This window comes from Globicephala melas, chromosome 3 (genome assembly GCF_963455315.2).
Source record: "Globicephala melas chromosome 3, mGloMel1.2, whole genome shotgun sequence".
NCBI lineage: Eukaryota > Metazoa > Chordata > Mammalia > Artiodactyla > Delphinidae > Globicephala > Globicephala melas.
In genome coordinates, this window is record NC_083316.1 from 106,059,836 (window position 1) to 106,083,644 (window position 23,809).

The window sequence follows — 23,809 nt, forward strand, 5'->3', positions numbered from 1 at the left end:
TAAGGAGAGGGTACAAGGAGAAAATTTCTTAGGAGAGAACACTGGGTGCTGTGAATAGCCATCTCTCCTCTCAAAGGTGTAGGGATGGGGCTGTATTGCCTCGTTAAGTATCAGATGTAGAGAGGAGGTTTTAATGAGACCATTCTAAGAGTGAAGTCTTACTCTCACCTGTGAAATCCCTAGAATGAGTGATATCAGGCATCATGCTGGCAATTAGCAATGGAGAGTGGCCTCATTCAAGGTCTTGCTTTCAGATTTTCTTGGGGCTAGGGAATGTTACCCGTGAATAAGGTGTGGAGATGAAAGTCAACACAAGGAAGGTCCTAAGAGGGCATCCCCTAGACTGAGGGATGAACAGATTTTTGCAGAAGGCAGCTGAAGATACTGTCATATTTCTATGAGCTGAGAAGGGGCTACAGAAAGGGCAGAAGATGCCTTAATTGTAAATCAGAGTTTTAATTATTAAAAGGTTCTGGACATTCTAACATCTCTCTTGAGACTGTTACTTCCAAGGACAGGGAAAACCTAGCCCCACCAAATAAAATTAAGAGACAGTGGGAGACAAAATAAGGTTTTAGTATTATATCCCCAGAATAAGTTGTGTTTCAACTTATTGAATACAATTCTACCCAATACAGCATTAAATGCTGGTTTTCAATAATCAAATACATTAAACGGTCTAGAATAGTGATACATACTTAGAAGTCTATCACAGGAATAAACCTACAGTATCTATTTATATTTTCAAAATTTAACTGTCATTTTACTTTCTTAAAAGTTCAAATATTGAACTCATTGGATGTTATATACAGAATAGCCTGAATGACTAGTCAAAATAGCCTAAGTGAATAAGATAAAACTAAATGTCAGTGACTAATATCTAAGATAACTGGTTTATTTTTCATTTCTAATCCAACTTTTTTTCATATCTTCATAAAACCCACCCTCTTCACCTCTAGTAGCATCATATTTTTTGATGTTTGAGTCCCATTTTTAGTATGATTATATCTGCTGAACATATATCATGTTTTGTATTTCAATTAGACATTGAGGCAGAACCTCACTATCATAAATATCTCATAATGATAACCTCTTTTCCATTAGTGTCTTGGGATAATCTGTCATTGTGTAGACTTACTATGTTTAAGTACAGTTACAGCAACATTAAGACAATGTTTTATTTCTATGAAACATCTGCATCTTCTCATTCACAGTTACTTGCTGGCTCCTTGTTTATTTATTATTTTTTAATTACCCAGAGGCTATCCATGGCAATTTGCCTCTATATTTTCCTAGTGATAAATCCCAATACTTCAGCAACCTCATATTTGAGCACATTAATTTGCATCTTTGTTAATAGATTTCTTATCACAATATGTTTCTTATATTTGTTCAGTTGCCAATTTCTTTAATTTCCTTAATAACAGAGAATTAATTGCTGCTGTTCTTCTTGCTAATATAATTCCCTATTATTTTATAACTGATGTGGAAGTAATATTTTCTTTTTATTACTAGGTGAAGGATCTAATGTACACTGTTAACTCTAAGTAGATTAGAAGCTCAGGATTTGCATAAAGTGAAGTATATAAATCTAGAAAAGAAAGGTAACGTAAAAGGCAGATGTCTATAGACATGACCATCAGAGTATGAATCTTTGTGAACTTAGAGTCTGCTAGAGAAGGAAGGGACCCAAAAGCACAGGGAAAGCATAGACAGGACACCAGGACTCACTTAAGGGAAAGGAAGGTTTACAGCTTTTAAGAAAAGGGGATGACAGAAAAAGAGAGGTGGGGAAATCTTTAACAATTCAGATACACAGATTACAGGTTCTGAAATTTATTTAAGGAACATGAATCTAAAATTTGTGAAAATATTCTACCAATAGTCATGATTTTAGGATTTTCTTCACTGTCATCAATTTTCCTGTTATAAGTAGAAGCTTTATCATTTTGAAAGGAAATGGAACATTTATGGAACAGAATAGGAGACTGTAGGTAAGTTGTAATTGCTCAGGCAAGAAAGACAAGCAGGGACTCCCCTGGTGGTCCTGTGGTAAAGAATCTGTCTTCCAATGCAATGGACGCAGGTTCGATCCCTGGTCGGGGAACTGAGATCCCACATGGCACGGGGCAACTAACTCCGCACCCCACAACTACTGAGCTAGTGTGTCTCAACAAGAGAGTCTGCGTGCTATAAAACTACAGGGCCCACGTGCTCTGGAGCCCTTGCGTCACAACTAGAGAAAAAAACCCCACACGCCACAACTAGAGAGGTAGCCCGCCGAAACTAGAGAGAAGCCCGTGTGCCACAACAAAAAAAAAGATCTTGCATGCCTCAATGAAGATCCCGCATGTCGCAACTAAGGCCCAATGCAGCCAAAAATAATAAATAAATAAATAAATAAAAATAGTTAATTAAAAAGAAGGGCAAGCAGAATTTGCAACTTAAGAGCACTATTGACAGTTAATTTCAAGGGGCACAATGGTAAAATGGAAAGGGTGTGGAGTAGAGTTCTTATAGCTGCTCTACAGCAAGTTACCCAAAGCACAAGCTGAGTAAATTGCTTAAACTTTCTGGGCCTCAGATGCCTCAGGTAGAAAATGAGAGATTCCGTCTAAATATCTTTAAGGTCCTTTAAGGATGCTTTTTGAAATCATAAAAGAAGACATTGCAGATCTTTATCAACATGCATTTACAAGATGTTCTGTTAGAACCCTAAAAATGTAAGGAGATTATTTAAAGAACATGTACACAGTGGCACCACAGTGTAAATTTATTCAGACCATGTAAATCATTTGTGTCTTACTGCTTATATAAGATAGCACTACTGGTCAAACCTGTAACTCTGGCATGACTTTTTACTTGTAGTTAAGAAAGTGGACTATCTCACAGTGCTCCCATCTTATACAATGAGACGGGATTCAACTTAGCACAGATTTCTCTGTGGAAAGTTTCTGAGTCCAAAAGGTGATGATTTGATTATTCATTCTGGACTTTAAATTTGTGTGTGTGTATGTGCTCACATGTGCATGTGTGTGTATAATTTCTATTATGCATCTATTAGAATAACTAAAATCAAAAACACTGACAACACCAAATGTTGGCAAGAATGTGGAGCAACGGGAACTCCCATTCATTGCTTGTGGGAATGCACAATGGTACAACTACTTTGGGAGACAGTTTGGCAGTTTCTTAAATATACTCTGACCATAGGATCCTACAATCATGCTCTTTGATATTTACTCAAATTAGTTGAAAACTTGTATCTATACAAATATTTGCATGTGGATATTTATAACAGCTTTGTTCATAATTGCCTCAAATTGGAAGGAGCTAAGATGTCCTTCAACAGGTGATTCAATATATAAACTATGTTATATCCACCCAATGGAATATTATTCAGTACTAAAAAGAAATGAGTTATCAAACCACAAAGACATGGAGGAATTTTAAGTACATATTACTAAATGAAGGAAGCCAATCTGAAAATCAACATACTGTATGATTTCAAATATATGATATTCTGGAAAAGGCAAAATTGTGGAAACAGTAAAAGTATCAGTGGTTTCCAGGGGTTAAGGGAGGTGAAATGGATGACTAGGTGAAGCATAGAGGATTTGGGGAGCAGTGAAACAATTCTATATGATTCTTTAATGGTGGATAGACGTCACTGTACATTTGGCAAAACCCATAGAACTACAACGCCAGGAGTAAACCCTAATTTAAAACTATGGACTTTTATTGACAATGGTATCAATGTTGGTTCATCTGTTGTAATAAATGTACCACTCAGGTGAGGAGATGTTGATAGTTGGGGAGGCTATATATGTCGGAGTGGGCATATTAGAATTCTCTGGTTTTTTCTCTCAACTTTGCTGTGAACCTAAAATTGCTGTAAAAATAAATGATATTTAAAATAATTTCTCCATTTTAGTAAATGGAAATTCCATCCTTATCCTTGCTTAAAAAACCGCAACAAAAAAACTCCTAGAACCCTAGCACCAAAGTCATTCTTGATATCTATTCTGTTTATATACCATATCCTATCCATCAGCAAATTCTGTTGGCTCTATATTTAAAATTTACTCAAAATCCACCTACTTCTCACCACCTCCACTGCTACCACCGCAGTCCAACCCACCACAATCTGTTGCATGGATTATTATAAAAGGTCTTTCTAAAAGGTCTTCCTGTTTTACTCTGCCCAGCCTTCCCTAAAAGCCATAAATGTGTCTCTCTTAAAATAGATTACAGTAGACAAAAAAAAAATTGATAGGTATAGAGAAAACATTTGACAAAGCCAATCACCATTCATAATAAAAACTTTCAACAAACAAAATAGAACTTCTTTAACCAGAAAAAATACATTTACAAAAAACCTACATCATACTTAATGGTGAAATGCTGAATGCCTTTCCTCTAATATAGCGAAAAATACGAAGATGTTCACAGTCTCCACTTCATTTCAACATTATATTGGAGGTTCTAGCTGGTGCTAGATTAATTAAGCAAGAAAAAGAACTAATCATTCAGATTGAAAAGAAAGAAATAAAACTCTTTATGCACATGACATAATCTTATACCTAGAAAATTCTAAGGCATCTATTTTTAAAAACTACTAGAATTAATAAATGGGTTCAAATAAATGGGTTCAGTAAGTTTGCAGAATACAAGATCAATACACAAAAATCAGTTGTATTTCTGTATACTGGCAATGAATAATCCTAAAATTAAATTAAGAAGACAATTCCATTCACAGTAGAATCAAAATATGACCACATTATATTTCAGTTCAGAAACCTGCAACAATTTCCTTCCATAGAGTAAAATTCCAGTGTGCTCATCATGCCTTGTAAGGGTCAGCAATGATCTTACTTCCAGCTACTTCTCTAACGTCATCTCTTTCCATTGTCCCTCTCATTCACTCTGCTTCAGTCCCATTGACCTCTTTTCTGCTTTTCAAGTATGGCAGGTATGCTGCTTGGAACTCTTGCTTCACAGATAGCTGCATGGTCTGCTTCTTCACTTCTTCCTGCTACTTCATCTTTGCTCAAATGTCAGTGTATTAGAGAGGGTCTCTCTCATCACAGACATAAAACAATACCCCTACCTCCATCCTCATTGCTCTTTATCCCCTACATTTCTGTACACACGCACATGTGCGCACACACACACACACACACACACACACTTATCCTACAGTATTTCGAAAACTTTCAAGTTTATAGAAAAGCTACAAGAAAGGTCAATCAACACCTTGTACTGTTCACCTGGTTTTACCTACTTCCATGTGCATTTCCCAAGAACAAGGTCATTCTCCTAATAATCACAATAAAATTATCACACTCAAGAAAAATTATATTGGTCCCATGCTATTATCTAATCTTCAGTCTATATTTAAATTACTCAGTTCCAATAACTTTATTTATATCTATTTTTTCTTCAATCTAGGATCCCAGCAAGAATCACGTATTACATGTTGTTATATCTTCAGTCATCTTTAATCTAGAACAGTTCCCCAGCTGCTTTTTGTCTTTCACTTTATTAACAATTTTGAACATACCCTTTAATTTTAATGTTTTTAATCATTTTCTCATGATTAGAGTCCTGTTCAACAGTTTTGGCAGGAATATCACACAGGTAATGCCCCTGTCTCAAGTCAGGAGAATGTGATGCTGCCTCGTTTTCCTCATTTTCTTGCTTATCTTTCTCCCCATTCGAATATAAGCTCTATAAAAGCTGAAGGTGTGCCTTCTTTGTTCACTCTTTCATCCCTAGATCTCATAGGTGCTTGGTAAATATTTGTTGAATGGATGAATGAGTTCACAACCCACCAGATTTGTATCCAACAGGACAGCTGACTGCCCCAGTTTGCCATCAGGCAGTAGCAGGCAGCAGGCCCACTGACTTGATACCCCACATACTGAGATGGCTAAGAGGTCCTAGAATGGGAGGCTGCCTCAGAATCTGTGATATCCGTTTAGACAAACATTGTTGATCATGTGTCTAAACGTATGTATATCCATTTTTACATTACATCCATATGCTACTATACTCTTCGTTTCTATTAGGTGCATACTAAATGGATACATAAACTTCTTTTTTTAATAGGTTAAAAAGTAAATATAGATGGAAATTGTACTGTTTTCTTTCCAGACCCCAACAACTTGTTTTCCCATTCCTGGGAGGGGGGCGGTCCACAAACTTCCTTTTGAAGAGCACTATTTTTACCTTTCCTTGTGCAGTGAGATTTTAGTGTTTTGAGTGTCCATAGGAGTCTCGTCACTGTTCAGAATTTTGAAAGGGATCCCAAAATTCTTAGCGAGCTTCTGGAAAATTGTATGTTGCCTTGTCCTGTCAAATACCAGTCGTATCTGTTGAGGCCTTCCTAAGAGACTCATAAAAGTTGCTCCAACTTGATAGTATTTACGATAAAGATGCTCAGAATCCCAATTTTTGACTTCTAGACTTTCAGCCAGGAAATTTCTTTAGTTCTTGGAAAATGGTAAATTCTCAGAGGATAGCCCTTCCAGACCAGGCTTTAAATGATGCAGCTCAAAATGTTACTAGGAATCTGAATCATCTAGCATGCCTTTGAAAATCAGTCCCATAATTATCTGAAGGGCTCCTTTAATTAAATCCATGTTTCAGGATGCTTAATCCAAACTGAAACATTCCAGAAGTGTACTTACCGAAAATAATATATTGTGACTGTTTAAACCCCTGTTGCTTTAAATCAGCTACACTATAGTTGGTCCTCCGGTATCAGGGTCTTTGTTCCCAATTCAAAGTCTCATTTAAGAAGGATAGCTTCCCAAAGTGTAATATCAATTCATGTTATTGTTTCTTTACAATTTTTTTGCATGGTATGTCCATATGTACCCTCCTTTTCTTATGAAATTACGTAAATTATGTTCGTCTTCAAGGCCTTGGAAATTTACATTTTCATTATGCTTTAAAGTTATTCTTCACCACAATTCTGTGATTTAAGGCACTGTTGCTTAATGAATAATCAAATCACCTTTGAAGGTGCAAAGACCAAGACTTCCAGAAAAGTTAAGTCTCCTTCCTTGTGAAACACAGATTTTCTGGGAAAGTAGGATTCTGCTTCATCTCCTGAATCATGTGTCCTTCAATATGCGCAATGTTATTTACAGTGGTTGGGTGTCCGGTGAATGCATCACGCCATTTGTTTAAGTTACGGAAATTGTTTCTTAATATTTTTCTTCATAACATTTTCAATAAAAGCTTAACATTTTGAAATTTCAAAATGTTTCGATGATATACATTTACTTCAAATGAGTGTACAACTCCTAAGGGGACGAAAGATCCAGTCAGTATTATAAATTATGTTTGGCAAATGTTATTGGAGAACATTTAAGATATTTTAGCAATAATTCCACTCAATCTTTTATTTGGGACACATTATCATTTTCCTTGTGAGTCTGTGAGTGATTAAAGGTCTTTTGGCCCATCTCATTAGACAGAAATTGTTGACCCTATAAACAAGACATTTTAAAAGACAGATGTCCAGAGATTCATAAGCAAAAAATAAAAAAGAAGCCATGAATTTAAAAGCATACACACACTCATATTTTTTATGTGTAAACAACAGCTGTGGTTGTTGGCATCTGCTCCGGGTGTGCAGCATTAAACTTTACAGTTTTCTAAGCATCTCAGGTACCATTTTATACCATTCAGTTGTATCCAGCTTTCCATTATTGCTGGCAGTACATCCTTTGGAATGTCTGCTCTACTTAGGGGATGATCTGGTGCCAGCCTCTCATGGAGAAAGAGACAAAAAATAATCTGTAATTTAAATAAAAAATAGTTGTATAATAACACTGGCAAGGAGGCAAATATCCTTAAAATCTTCATACCCTGAACAGAACTCCATTTCAGAAGGGTGGAGTTTTCCTAAAACATTTAAAATCATAAGGATCCTCAGAGAAAGATACCTTCCCTTAACCTTGGTCAGAAGTTACTTGGATACTAAGTCAGTAAAACATCTTAGAGACATCTAAGCATGTACTTTTAAAATTAAAAGCTGGCTTTGCTCAAAGTAAACTGAGACAGAAATGGTCTTGGATATATTTTCCGTAGAAGCACCTGCTTTCGGTACAACCACACATAGAAGGATTTTGGCACAATAAACTGTCTAACCTATTCGAGGGATGATAATCTGGATACTGTTCATGGCACCTTTTAAAGGCAATTTTTAGTGTTCTGTCTAGACTTATGTTCCAAGGTCAGCACACAGTCTTCGAAAATTGTTGTTGGTTGAAATCAGAGAAGGGACAAGGAAATTCAAATTAAAGCCTCCCCCTCTTTAGTGAGGCTGTGCCTCAGACTACAGGGCTTTTGGGGAGAATACCACTGTAAGAGGCCAAATATGTCAATATGAGCCAAAATGAATTGCCTTTGTGACCAGGATTACCCTTGTAATGTTACCTCATAATACATTTTAAAATCTAAAATATATATATTTTTAGCTTTGATGATTGAAACATAGGAGAATGACTCAGGTCATTTGATAAAATTATATTACAATTGTCCTATCTTGTTCATGAAATATATATGTGTGTCTTTTTTCTGGCAATGTAAACATCTTTTCAGTTTATTAACTTTTGATTCACTAATATTGGGAACAACCTTTTAAAACACATCACTCTATGGGATACTTGAAATACTAATGATAATTAATTGTGTTCCCTGACATTAATTGCGCCTTGTCACTTGGTGACCGTGAGTGACCCCTAGAAGTTTGCCCCTGCCACATCAAAGCTGGGCTCTACCTGAGCAGTGTGTATCTAACACAGTGATGCTTCATCCATTCAACTCTGCAATTAGAAAGTTGAAGCTTGAGATGAACTTTCTGTTAGATTTTTCATCCAATCCTAACAGATGTGAATGTGAAAAGAAAATCTAAATTAAAAATTTTTATGCCTTTAAGAACCATTCCTTTAAGTAGTTTTCCTGGTATTTAAAACAAACACTGATTATATGTACTGGTCATGTACTTTACTTTTTATCTGTTTTAATCCTTGATCCAACCCCATTTTACCTATGAGTATACTTAAGCTAAGAGTTGTTAAGCACCTTAGCCAAGGGCATCAGCTAATTAGTGCTAAGTACTAGGTATTAGACTTGAATCAAAATCTGACTGACTCCAAAACTAAAACTCATGCTTGTGAATTATGGTGCTATGCTACCTATACTATGCTTTTTATTTTTCCTTTGACATTACCATCAATGTTGAAAGAAGTTTATGTTCCCCTAAATCAGGTACTTTTTTAACTCTAAAAACATATGCAAAATTGTACATATATGTAAGTATATGCATTTCTTCTAGGAACATGGAGCATAATTTCTGTCAGGTTCTCAAGCTTATCTGTGACTTAAAAATGAAGAACACTAGAGCAGCATTTTAGTAACTAGCAAAGAGTGCCTCCACCCCTCTAAACAGAGAATCAGATGCATCATTAAGGCTGTTTAAAGAATATGTAATATATGTATAAATTATATGTATAGCTGATTCACTTTGTTATAAAGCAGAAACTAACACGCCATTGTAAAGCAATTATACTCCAATAAAGATGTTAAAAAAAAAGTTACACACTGACGTGTATGAGAAAAATGCATGGTTTGTTACTACTTCTACTTATACCAGTAACATTTTATAATTTGTTGCAATTATGGTGTCCTTCAAATTTTAGATTTAGATTATGTCAGCCAAAACAAAACTTTGTTCCAAATTAGAAGTGATGGAAAATATGTAATTTATGTGCAGAATGTTACTGGGAGACATACTTTCTTCATGTTGTATACATTAGCACAAGGGGAAAGCATGACATCCTTGTTGGGAGAGGCATAGCACTGCTCAAAGAGGAAACTGATGAAACCAAAGGAAAATAATTGATAAATCTTGAGTGCTTCTGTTGTAAGCCAGATGTATCAAAAGTAGTATTTCTTCGATAATGAAAATTAGGAAGAAAATAAAGTTAAATAGTGCCTTCAGAGATGTACAAATGATCGTAATTGAAGTTTATTAAGAGTGATAATATGCTATTTTTATGATTTATGTCAATTAATACTGGCATTATATTACATTCCTTGTTCCAGTCAACTTAATCTGCAAGACATATTTTCTTCTCACTGCGATCACGATCGGTCTCCACTTCGTTCTGTACCTTTAGATTCTCCTTTTATCAATACATAAACATGATCTAATTTTTCCCATCACATGACCCTCCCCTTAATAAGTCTTCAAGATATTGAGCTCTTTTCCCTTCCTTTGATATCCATTATGAATCTGACTCATTATTGCAATACTCATGGCTAGGGTTATCCATAATCTCCTCAAAGCTGCCTTCTATTGTCAATTTTTAGACTGCATCTTAAATAGTGGCTCAGAAACATTTGATACTATTAAACATACTCTCCTCAAAATTCTCTCTTTCTTTTGTTTCTATAGCACTACTTTTTCATGGTGCTTCTTCAAGTTTGGTCTTGGCTGCATTTTAGTCTCTTGTCATGGGCTCCTTTTCTTTTGCTAACTCTTTAAATGTTGGTGTTCCTCAGGGTTCTATTGCTAACCTTTTTGTCTTTTCTCATTCTATACTCCCCTCTTCCACCCTCACATATTATTCCAAACCTTGGTTTCAACTACCACCTAAATTATGAAAACATTTTTTAATAAAGAGGATCATTTCATAATAATAAGGGGGTAAATTCATCAAGAGGATATAAAAATCCCCAATATTTATGCATCTAATAAGAGTTTCAATATGTGTTATGTAAAAATTGATAGAACTGCAAGCAGAAATAGATAAATGCCCAATTTTAGTTGGAAAATTTAACACTTTCTTATTAATTAATAGAAGCAGACAGAAAATTAGTAAGCTCGTAGAAGACTTCACCCAACTTGACCTTGACACTGACGTTTATAAAACAACTCACTGAATAACAGCAGACCACACATTCTTTTCAAGTACACACTGAACAGTCACCAAAGTGGTCAGTGTGCTGCATTATAAAACAAATCTCAATAAACTTAGAAGGATTGAAATCATAAGGAGAATATTCTCTGATCAAAGCAGAATTTTTAGGAATCAATAACAAAAAAATTTGGAAAATCCTTAAATATTTGGAAAATAACACACCTTTAAATAAGCTTTTGAGCAAAGAAGAAATCACAAAAGATATTAAAAGTATTTTGAACTGAATGAAAATACAACATATCAAATTTTATGGATTACATTAATGCAGTTAGAAAAAATGTATATTTAAATGCTTATTAGCAAAGAAGAAATATCTAAAATCAGTGATCGAAACTTCTACCTTAAAAAGCACAAAAAGAGGAGTAATTACATCAAAAATAAATAAAAGGAAAGAAATAATAAGAAAATCAATGAAGTAGAAACTAAGAAAAGTAGAGAAAATAAATGAAACCCAAACGTGGTTCTTTGATAAAAGCAATAAAGTTGATAAACTGTTAGCTAGACTGAACAAGAAAGAGAAGACACAAATTACCAGTATCGGACATGAAGAAGGAAGCATCAGGATGTATCTTACATTAACGACAATAAAAATAATACAGCAGTACCATAAACAACCTTATACACAAAATGGGGCAACTTAGATGAAATGGAAAAAAATTCTTAAACAATGCCAATTACAAAATCTAATATAAGAAGAAATAGGAAATCTAAACACTTTGGTATTTATCTAAAATATTGAATTCGTCACTCAAAATTTTCCAGCACACACACACAACTCTAGGAAAGATGGCTTCACTGGTCAATTCTACCAAATATTTAAAAAGAAACTGTACCAATCCTGTTAACACTGTTTTAGGCAATAAAAGAGTTGTGGACCACTTACCAACTCATAAAATGAGTTCAACATTACTCTGTGTCCAAAACCAGATATTACTAAAAGAACAGAAAACATTAGACAAATATCTCTCCTGAGCTTAGATATAAATATTCTTAACAAAAGCAAAGTATACCTGCTAATATATTGAAAGGACAATATATAATGGTCATATGGAGTGTATTCCAGGACTCCAAGGTTTGTTTAGCTTTTGATAATCAATATAATTCATCATATTAAGAGCCTTAAGGAGAAAGTCATATGACCATATCAATAAATGCTACTTGGAAATATATTTGACAAAATTTGGTACCCATTTACATTAAAAACTCAGCAAACTGGGAATAGAAAGGAGGTTTCTCTAACTATGTGAGTATATGATATCTTAATTAGCTGGACTGTAGTAATAAGTTCACTATGTATATATATATCAAATCATAATGTTGTACACCTTAAATACATACAGTTTTTCTTAAAATATATCTATATCTTTAAATCTATACCAAGCTAATAGGTAGAAGATGTATCTCATTTTAGTTTTTAAAATTTGTGATAGTGAACACAGTTTTCTTATATTTATTGGCCAATTGCATTTCTTTTTGTGAAATGCCTCCTCATATACTTTATCTTGTTTCTATTGAGTTATTCATCTTTGTCATTCTGATTTATGAAAGCTCTTTATATATTAAAGAATTTATATCCTTTTCTCTCAAAAAAAGCTCTTTCTCATCTATCTCATCTATGAAAAACTTAAAGCTAACATCACATTTATTAGTAAAAAAAAAACTGAAAGTTTTCCCATAAGATCAGGAAATGGCAAGTAGGTTTATTCTCAAGACTTCAACTCACATTGTACTGTAGATTCTAGCCAATGTAATAAAGTAGGACAAATAAGTAACAGGCATACAGATTGGAAGGGAATATTACACAGATAGCCCAAAGGAATCTACCAAAAAAAAAAAAAAGCTACTACAACTATTCAGTGCATTTAGAAGTTTCAGAATACAAGATCAAATTGCAAAAAATCAACATATTCCTATATATTAGCAATGAACAAATGGAAAATGAAATTTTAAAAATAAAATTTTAAAAAGCATTTAAAATGTAAAATAGGGAAAAACATAATAGCATTTGTGTAAACCTGTACAATGGAAAATATGCCAAAAAAACACACAACCCTTAGAGAAATTTTAAAGTGCCTAAATACATGTAGCAATATATCATGTTCATGAATTGGAAGGCTCAATATTGTTAAAATGTCAGTTTTCTTTAAATTGATCTATAGATTTTATGCAAATCTGATCAAAATTCCAGTAGGATTTTTTTTGTTAGAAATTGACAATCTGATTCTATCATTTATGTGAATACGTAAAAGGACTAGATTAACCAAAACAATTTTGAAAATGAAGGCCAAAGTTGGAGGACTGATTTCAAGACATTATAAAACTGCAGTTATCAAGGAAGAGTGGTATTGGCATTAGAATAGTCATATAGATCAACAGAACACATGAGTAATTCCAGAAAGAGATCTGCCCATATGTGCTTATTTTATTTTTGTAAAAGATTCCAATGTAATTCAAAGTGGGGAAATGTCCACTCAACTAATGGTGCTAGAACTGAATATCCATTTTGGAAAAATAATTAACTGTAAGCCTTACCTTGTATTATACTCAAAAAAAAAAAAAAGAAAAAGAAAAAAACAAAAACTCAGAATGGATCTGTACCTAAAAGTATAGAGTGGTTTTAAAAACATCTGTGAAGTTAACCTCCTTTCAAAATGCTGAGTCTTCTTGAATATAGGCCAGCTTTGAATATGACTAGACTTAGCAATTTACTTTAAGAAGAGAATGTAGGTGACTGCCTGACTTCTGAGTCAAGGTCATAAGATGTATGACATCTTCTTTCTGGCTCTTTTGTTCATGATGCTGTTTGAACCCAGCCACCATATTGTGAGGAAGTCCAGGCCACATGTAGGTGTTCTGGTCAATAACCCCAGCTATGATCCCAACTGATAGACAATATAAACCACCAGGCATGTGAATGAATGAACCGTCAGATGATTTTTCAGCCCTGGCCTTCCAGCTGTCCCAGCTGACACTGAGTAGAGCAGACATAAGCAATTCTCACCAGGCTTGGCTCAAATTGCAGATTCATGAGCCAAATGAATATTGTTGTTGTTCAAAGCCACTAAATTGTGGTATGTTTTATGCAGAAATAGACAACTAGAACAATGTAAAAGCTAAACTATAAAACTTTAGAAATGAAAACATAGGAAAATATTCATGGCTAGGGTTAGGCAAAGATTTCTTAAAGGGACACCAAAACATAAATCACAAAAGGACAATATTGATATATTGTTCATCAACAAAATTAAAGAACTTCAACTCTTCTAAAGACACTGTAAAGAAAATAAAAAGGCAAAATTTGTAATGTATTTATCTGAACAATTATTGTTGTTTTCTAGATATTGAAGACAGTAAATATTTATGTAGAGGGCCTTCCATGAAACTCCAATTTATATCACATATACAATTTCACATATTATAAAGATATTCCTGGATATTTGTAAATAAAAAATTTTCCAGAATATAATACAGAAAACTGTACCAATAGAATCAACTCAAACTCAACTTTCTCAAATATAGATAGAGCAGTCTCTCTGTTGTCTACAGGGAATTGTTAAGCATGAATGAAAGAAGTATTTTATTTTCCCCAGGGAATATCTACATATTAATAAAAAATTTTATATGCTTTTTCAATAAATAGTCTGGAATAGAGTTTCTATCCCTGAGGACAACCCAGTCTCTGGAGTATATTCCTCAACTGTAAACCTCAGTTAAAGGACTAATTTACATAGTTCATGGATCAGAATTTCTATAGAGAATTGTGAGAGCCTCCTATAAGAGCTGGGCAAAAAATTCAAATCAATTCCAAATGTTTTATGCTTCACTTAGTGTTTATCTTGAATTTTTTATTCATTACTGAGAAGAATTGGCTGTGTATACATAAAAAGTAATATCTTAAGTATCTAAATTTTAAAATATATGTGCCTTGTGACTGTTGACAGGCTAGTCTAATGGCATTTTGAATTATGTTTTTATTACATGCTTTTATGAAGAACTGCTTAAGTTCACATTTCATTATTAGTTAGGCATTTCGTGTTGTCCACAGTTAATATATGTTTATGTTAATGTTAATATAATGTTTACTTTTCTAGGGATAGGAATTTTTTCTGTTGAGATGAAAACTATAAATGACTGTTTACATGAAAGTGGAAAAAAAGGGAAAGTGGAAAATCTTACTTGGTTCTAGAAATTTTGGGGAAAATAAGCATCTATGTTTAGTTAAGAAGGCTTCTAAGTGGAATGATTTGTAGAATGAATCCCTACAAAACCAGAAACTTCAAAAACAGAGACCAGATTAGAAGAAATGATACATACTGTTTTTAGGTTGACGGCACAAAAAACCCTCACATTCCATGTATCTGAAATACCCTGGACAGGTTCTTGGCTGCCCAGTCCCCCACTCCTAGAACCCTGACCTCACTTGGCATCCTCCTCCCTACCCCCAATCAGTGACAGCCTGCTGCAACCCACTACAAGGGCACTCTGGGCCCTACAAGGCCTCCATTTCCTACCCACTTCAGCAACCACTATTGCCCTCTGCCTATAATGGGGGCCTGAGTGTGGACATGAGAGAAGGCTGGTACTTGGTGGGAACATGGCAGTGGCTGTCCCCACCCTGGACTGGCAGTGCTATAGGGGGTTCAATGGGTGACGCAGTAGGGGTGAACCACTCACCTGTCCCTGATGCTAGTGTGTTCCTGTATAGAGGTTGTATTCCCTTGGGTGTTGCTCATCTATTATGGGTTGGTGAAGTGGAAGGTGGGAGGTGGAGGTTGACTTTCCCAACCCTGACTGGCAGGAGGAGAAACCTAGCAGAAGATAGGCTGCATGTGCCAAACCATAGGACAGGCTCTGAGATGATTGTGAGGATCTGCATTCACCCAGCGAGTAGTCCCATGCCTGATACTAAATAGCAAATGAATTGCAAATGTGTGATACTAAATAGCAAATGAAAATCACAATGATCAGACAAAAGAGAGATTCTGGAAGAAAGGAAAATGTTTGATATTTTAGTAACTTTAATTTTACCTTTTTTCCTACTTTGGGAACAAGGATCCCCATATTTTCACTTTGCAAAGGGCTTCACAAATTATGTAGCTGATCCTGCTGAGATTCTTGGGTTCTATTAATAACAGGAAGCACAGGAGATATGGCCTTGGGTCATGTAAAGTGGGAAGTTTGAATTGATACTCCTGTGTAAGTCAGGACCACTAGAAGGCCATGCTGTCAGTGAAAAGGAAGACTGGGGGAAAATATCCATGGTAGCAAAGGGAGGTAGTAAGAACAATCCTTCATCTCAGCCTGGACTTAGGGTAGGAAATAATAAAAATTTTCTTGAGCTAGTTTTAAAATATAGGCATGCTCCCATGAAGATTTTGGGTTTAAAATATTTCCACTTTAGAGTTAAGGGAAACCACAAATCAAGAAATTTACTCCATGATCCCAGAGTGGTAAGGCAGTGCCTAAGGGCACCTCACAGAAGCAAACAAAACTCTTTAACTCAGACCAAGTAGGATTTCTGTAGGGAAAACCCAGACATTCAAACATGAGTTCACAATCCAAAATTATAAAGCACAATAAAGAAGAGTAACTAAAAATAGAGCAGAGTAAGACACAACAAAACAGTCCCCCAAGAACTCCTAACATTGAAATTATCTCATATACAATGTAAAATAGTTATATTCAAATTGTTTAAATAGATGAAAAACAATTATGCATATGAAAAATGCATAAAAATCTGAGAAAAGATAACATATTACAAAAAATACATGCAAAATAACTTAATAGAGCTTCCACAAATAAAAGTATATCATGAAATTAAAAACTAAAAATACAACTCTTGAAGAGATAGAATAGCAGAGTGGACAGAGTTAAACTAGAATTCGGAGCTTAAGATAGTAACTAGAAAGCTGCACTGCAGGAGGAATATATGGGAAATATGAAAATGTAATTATACAATATGCAGAAGGGAATGGAAAGTTCTAACATTTGTCTTCTTGGAGTTCCAGAAAACAGATTAGGGAGAATAGGGGGAGAGTCAATTTCAAAGAGGTAATAGTTGAGACTTTTTCAGAACTGGTGAAATAAAGAAGCACAAGAATCAAAATGAATCCCAGTAAAATATAAAAAGGAATATACACCAAGATACAATGTATTAAAACTGTAGCAAAACAGAGAAACATTTAAAAAGTTAAAAACACTCAGAGAAAAACAGATTATCTGCAAATCTGTTTACAGTGACAGCAGAATTATCAACAGAGATCAGAGAACAGCTGTCAAAGGAGGACTTCATATTGTTTTACATTATCATTAGAGAAGAGTGTGGAAACAAAGTCATTATCAGACAAACAAAATAAAGGACATCACTGGGACTTCCCTGTGGTCCAGTGGTTGAGACTTCGCTTCCAGTGCAGGGGGTACGGGTTCAATCCCTGGTTAGGGAGCTAAGATCCCACATGCCTTGTGGCCAGAAAGCCAAAACAAAAACAGAAGCAATATTGTAACAAATTCAATAAAGACTTCAAAAATGGTCCATGTCAAAAAAAGAAAAAAAATGACATTACCTATAGACACTTACTAAGGGAACTCCCAAAGGATGCATTTAGAAGGAAGGGAAATAATTCCAGAATGAATGTGCTGAATCCAAAAATTAACAGTGAACATACAAATTAAAATAGGTGGATAAAAACTTTAAAAATGACTTTATAAAGCAACAATGATGATATCCATTGGGAGCTTATTTGAAATATAAGATAGAAATAAGCTAATAAGCTATAAATTAGGAGTGGGGTGATTGGAACTGAAGTGTTTTAAAGTCCTAATATTGTATCAATTAGCTTTTATTAAGTATATATTGTTAGAAATAAAAATGGTCACTTAATATTTAAACAAATTCATAGGAAAAGCTAAATAGTCACTATTGAGTGACTGAAATGGTAATCACTCAATAGCATAGTGTGGTGGTTAATTTTATGTGTCACCTTGTCTAGGCTATGATCCCCACTTTTTGGTCAAAACCCAGTCTAAATGTTGCTGGGAAGGTATTTTTTTATATGTGATTAGCATTTAAAACAGTAGACTTTGAATAAAGTAGATTACCCTGCACTTCTTCCGATCAGTTGAAGGGCTTAAGAGCAAACAATGAAGTTTCTGGAAGAAAAGAGATTCTCAAGACTGCAACATAGAAACCTAAAGTAGGTTTCCAGCCTGCTTCCCTGTGAAATTTGGGCTCAAGGGTACAGCATCAACTCTTGAATTTGCATCCTGCCCTACAGATTTTGGACTTAATCCCCCACAGTTGTGTGTGACTCAATTCCTTAAAATAAACCTCAGTCTCTCTCTCTTTCTCTCATCAGAATGGGACATTTTAATACACTTGTCTCTCAGTATTTCAAGTATCAAGAAGATCAAAATTAGTATGGTTACGGACAATTAGAGCAACATAATCAACAATAGGACCCTGTACCTGACAATTCGGATGTATACATTCTTCTTAAGTACACATGGAATGTTTACAAAAATCAACTGTTGGTTAGGTTCATAAAGTGGATCTTATGATATTAAGAAACTGGTATCATAAAGGCCACATTTGACCACAGCACAATTTTAGAAACCCATAAAATTACCTCAGATACATTTGATTAATTCAAAGCATAGTTTTTAATAACTTATGAATTAAGGAATCAAAACTAGAAAATATTTAGAACCAAGTGATAATGGAAATACTCTTTATCAAAATTAACGGAATATTGCCAAAGTACTTGTAATTTATAAACTTCATATATATAATAGAAGAAGAACAGAAAAAAATAATGAGCTATGTGTTTAAACTTAACAAGTTAGAAGTACAACAGAATAAATGTAAAGAATAGGAAAAATAATGGAGAAAGCAGGAAATGACATGGAAAACAAAACTTGTCTTGGATTTATATGGAAGTAACATATTTGCTGGTCAACAATAGTTGAATACTAGCAATTATGGTTTAACCTAAATACAGTTGAGACAATAAACTGTAAACTATGAAGCCTAAAGTTGATCCTTTGGAAATACGAGCAAAATGGAAAGAGAATGGCTGTGAGTATGAATGAAGCAAAGCTGGAAAAATCTCTTCTTGTCACTTGTTATTTGTGTAGCATTGAACAACTAACTATCTTGACCCTCAATTTTCTTAATAGACAAGTGTGAACAATAATAATCTTCTAACTATTATGTAAGATTTTAACAAGATGTAATATGCTTATAACATTTCTTATAGTTTACTATATGTATTTAGTTCCCTTCCCTTTTTCTTAAAATACAAGATAGTTTTCATTCATTCATTCATCTTTTTTTTTCAAAAAAGCAGAAACATCTGCTAGGTTTTACTTCTTGTATTAAATTAAAAAACAGTATCTTTAAGTTCATTTTTCTACAGCAAAACCTCAAAGAAAATAACACGTGAATACAGATGATTTGTCCATTGCAGAACACGTTATAATTAATAGCATTATGTTCAACCAAATTATGTTGCTAAGAAGCTATTGTTCCCAACCTAGCAATGAGATACCCTCTTGTTGCATTTTACTACGGATTAAGAAGAAATAGGAGAACACACAGCAGAAGTAAAGACCCTCAAATATGGACTTTAATCAGGAGTTAGATTCTAATTCTGTGCCAATTGGATAGGCTTCCTCCCGTCTTCACTGTGTAGCTCTCCATATGTCTCCAATTTTAAACAAAGCCACTCCCAACAGGAGCTCTACCTCAAAGAGGCCTGAGAAATGGCTGAGTGTCAGAGTCTTCAGGGTACTTAAAATACATTTGCTCTGACAGGATCTTGAACACCTGCAGTTATTTCAAAGGAATTTTGATCCAACAATAATTCACATAATTTATCATCTGGAGATGCCAAAAATTCTTTGAAAAACTGTGCCGTGGTTAGCAAGAGGAAAAAAAGAAAAAAAAATGATGGTGGGTGGCAGTATTTTCACATAGGATGTTTTTACAGGAATCATTAAATTCTTATGTTTTTTCTCTCTGGTCTTTGTTGCCTTGTGGTTGAACCATTGACTGTTGATTTTATTTTGGAACTTTATTGTGTGTTTACAGTTAACATAATATAACTATTCTTTTATTTCAAAGGATTTGGGTTTGTAGTTTTGTTTTTATCTCAAATGAGAGAATATCTGGGAGTCTAGCCTTAATAGCATTGATCATTTTTAGAAATTCCATGATTTTACAGAGATTGAAAATATTTAGTGAATAAGTGGAGAAAGACATTTAATCAGAAACACTAAAGATTTGGATTCTTTACAACCACAGTCATAAAATAAATGTCTTTCATCCTGATTGAGGGTACTGAACAAGCTGGAGCAGCCAGGACACTGTGTTGTGATTCCCTTTGTGAAAACAATCAGCAGTGCTCAGGAAAAATATCTGTGGGGAGAGGGGGACAGTCTGGACATTGTGGATTATAGAGAACCAGCTTTGATTAAGAGAAATTAGGAAACTAGTGGATCCACTCAGCATTCAGAATGAGTAAGAGCATTGATACTTTCATAAGCAGATGAATGCAAAGTGGAGTTAATTGGAACAAATCTGTAAAAAGTTTCCAGGTCATCATTATGGAAAACTTATTTAGAAAATGTGCTTATATAAAAGTTAATTTCTTCTAAAGTCACGTAATGAGTATCTTTGTATTAAAAAGAAATACTAATACCAAATAGAGAGAAGGCAGTTGGTGCTATCATCAAACTGTTTTAAAAACAAAAATGATTGATTCTGTTGAAAGGTGCTCTCCTCCTCCTCTAATAGCAGCTGAGTCTGATTTTTAAGAGAAGTCTAATTTCTCCTTTGGGCTGGCCCTCAGTGGAAACCACTGTGCAGAGTGTTGTAGCTTTTAAGGTGAAGGCTGAGTTTCTTTGAGAAAAAGGAAAACTTCTACATTTTTCTCGATCTCATGTTCTTCCTGTTTAATAGAAATGATTCTTCAGAAGATCAGAAATTACCAAAAAGCAGTGTCCTTTCAATCAGTTTAAACACCTGAGTAGTATTTCTGAGTCTTCATCCTGAAACACCTGGATTTCATTGATTTCCATAAATAAATCAGGATTCAGAAAGGGTGGTTAAAGGATGTAGTGTATGCAAAAATAAAGTGCCCATTTTCAGATTGGATCAACTTGCCATAGAAATTATTGCCAGCTCTTCCAAACCTCAAGATTTGGCTTTCCTGCTTGGAAAAAAAATAATAATAATAATGGCATGACATGCTCCTGGGAGATTTTGTTCAGCACCCCAAAAAACCAAGTTATACCCATAGATGTGAATGAAAAAGCATGGACGGCCTAAATGGATCTCTCTTCCAAATGGGTAAAAGGAATTAGGCAGTTGAATGTTGAAGCAACATATTTAAACAAGTATTTCTTCTTCATCCTTTTTTTAAGTCCAGATTGACTGACCTACCAGAGAGCAGAATTGAAGAATGTTGTGGTTTTACTTGGGAGGTGGGTTCAAAAGCTTTTTGCTGCTAAATAGTATGGGTAATTTTTATTTTATTTTATGATGGAAAAATAGGCTTATTCTGAGTAACCCTGTTAGCAAAAACGCAGTCCAATTTTTCAAATGGATACTATTGAGTCAAGTGCTCTAAGTTAATCTTCAGCTTGCTGGCTTCAGAAAAAAACATTACCATGTCCCTTCTGAAATGGAACAAACTTTAAACACAGCTTTCTCTTGTGCTCCTGGGTGGTTTGACACAGTTCTAAACTAAAGACTTGTGCACTCACAGCATGACCAAGACTACCTCCCCCTCTCCTGCTGCTTCTTTATGGTGGCCCTTGATTGCAAACCTGCTATTAGTGCCTTCTGGAATCCTTAACCCTTTCAAAGTAGTTTTTTCTTTCCTCTCTTTCTTAGTTTGCTCCGTATTTCAGTGATGGGTCTCAGAACTTCTGATTTTTGTAGACCTGTCATGTGACCAAAATGTCCATAGGCTCCAGTGGTGCAACAGTGGAGTTTATTAAATTTTAATTGTTAAATTGTACTCTTATTGTTATTAAGGGCCTGCCTTACAGTTTATGAACAAGAGTGTTGGTTCAGAGAGTGGGGTTTAGAGCCAGACAACACTATTTGACTGTAAAATGAACGTCTCTTATTAGTTTTGTGACTTTTAGAATGTTTTGACCTCTCATTAGTTTTCTCATTTGAAAAAGAGTTGTGAATGAAAGCTACCTCAGAAAGTTGTGAAGATTAAATAAGCCAATGTATACAAAGACCTCTAACTGTGCTTGTCACATGTGAGCTCAGTAAATGTTAGCTCTCAGTGACTAAAGGCAGAATGTGACTTTTAAGATGTGGGATAGAGTAAGTTTTTCAAAATTTAAAAAATTCTCAGAATTCTGTAGATTATTGATTAAAACTATTGTATCTAGCCATATTGATGGATACCATTAAAGACTGAGATATGAGGTATTTAAATTTTTTATCTGTATGGTAGAAAATGATTTTTTAAATTTTATACAGATTTAAGAAGTAGATAAAACAGGCTTATTATAAAAGAATTGGCCATATGAAAGCGTTTTTTAAAGAATTATAAATAGATATTAAATGAAAATGTTTCCTCCTAGGATTGTGAAATCCAATGATACTCTGAGATATGCAGGAAAATAGCTTATTGCTGCCCCATAGTGGCAGTTAATGTCAGTGCAGTCTCCTCCCCGCAGGAGGCCAATGGGGCTCCATGAGAATACAAGTAACAGAGTGCTACAGAGGTAAACAACCTACTCTAGTCTTATCAGTGAAGACCATTGGGGAAAATAGATAAGAAAAGGAACAGGATTCTATCCGCATAAGAAAAGAAACAGACGGGAATTCCCTGGCAGTCCAGTGGTTAGGACTTGGTGTGCCTGCCACGGGCCCATGTTCAATCCCTGGTCAGGGAGCTAAGATCCCTCAAGCTGTGTAGCCAAAAAAAAAAAAAAACAAACAAAAAAGAAACATACATGTCATAAAGAGCCATCCTGGGATCCTGGGAAGTATGTTGCCTGGGAAGGTGCCATTAACCCGAATGGCATGACAGAATGACCCTAAGTTGTTTGTGAGTCTACATGCAAGGCTGTGCGGATTGGCCCTTGCAAACCTTTGCCTTTGTTTGCTTTCTTCTCCCTGCCTTCCTTCCCTCCCTCCCTCCTTTCCTTCTTTCTCTTTCTTCTTTCTCTCTTTCTTTCTTTCTTGCTCTCTTTCTTTCTTGCTCTCCTTCTCTCCTTTCTTTCTTTCTTTCTCTCTCTCTTTCTTTCCTTCTCCTTTCTCTCCTTCTTTCTTTCTCTCCTTCTTTCCTTCTTTCTTTCTCTCCTTCTTTCCTTTTCTTTCTTTCTTTCTCTTCTTTCTTTCTTTCCTTCCTTCCTTCTCTCCTTTTCTTTCTTTATTTTTCTCTCTTTCTCTTTCTTTCTTTCTCTCTCTTTCTCTCTTTCTTTCTTTCTCTCTCTCTTTCTTTTCTTTTCTTTCTCTATTTTTCACATACCCAATGTAGGTATACGTGGAAACCTGGTAACCTGGTGACATTTCAAGCCATTATATTAAAAAATATATACATATACTTTATTTACAAGGGAGGCTGAGCTTATAGGCCAAATGCATGCCACTGAGAATTGCAGCTACCTTATCCTCTTCTCTTCCTTCCTGAGCAATTCAGCTCTGCCTCGAAACTTGCATTTCCTACTCAGCAAGCAAAAGTTATATGATTAACTAGACTACCCATTCTTAGAAAGCAATTTGTGATCCACTATTTTTTCTGGAGAATGACCGTTATCCATGCCAAGCAGCTTATCTGAAT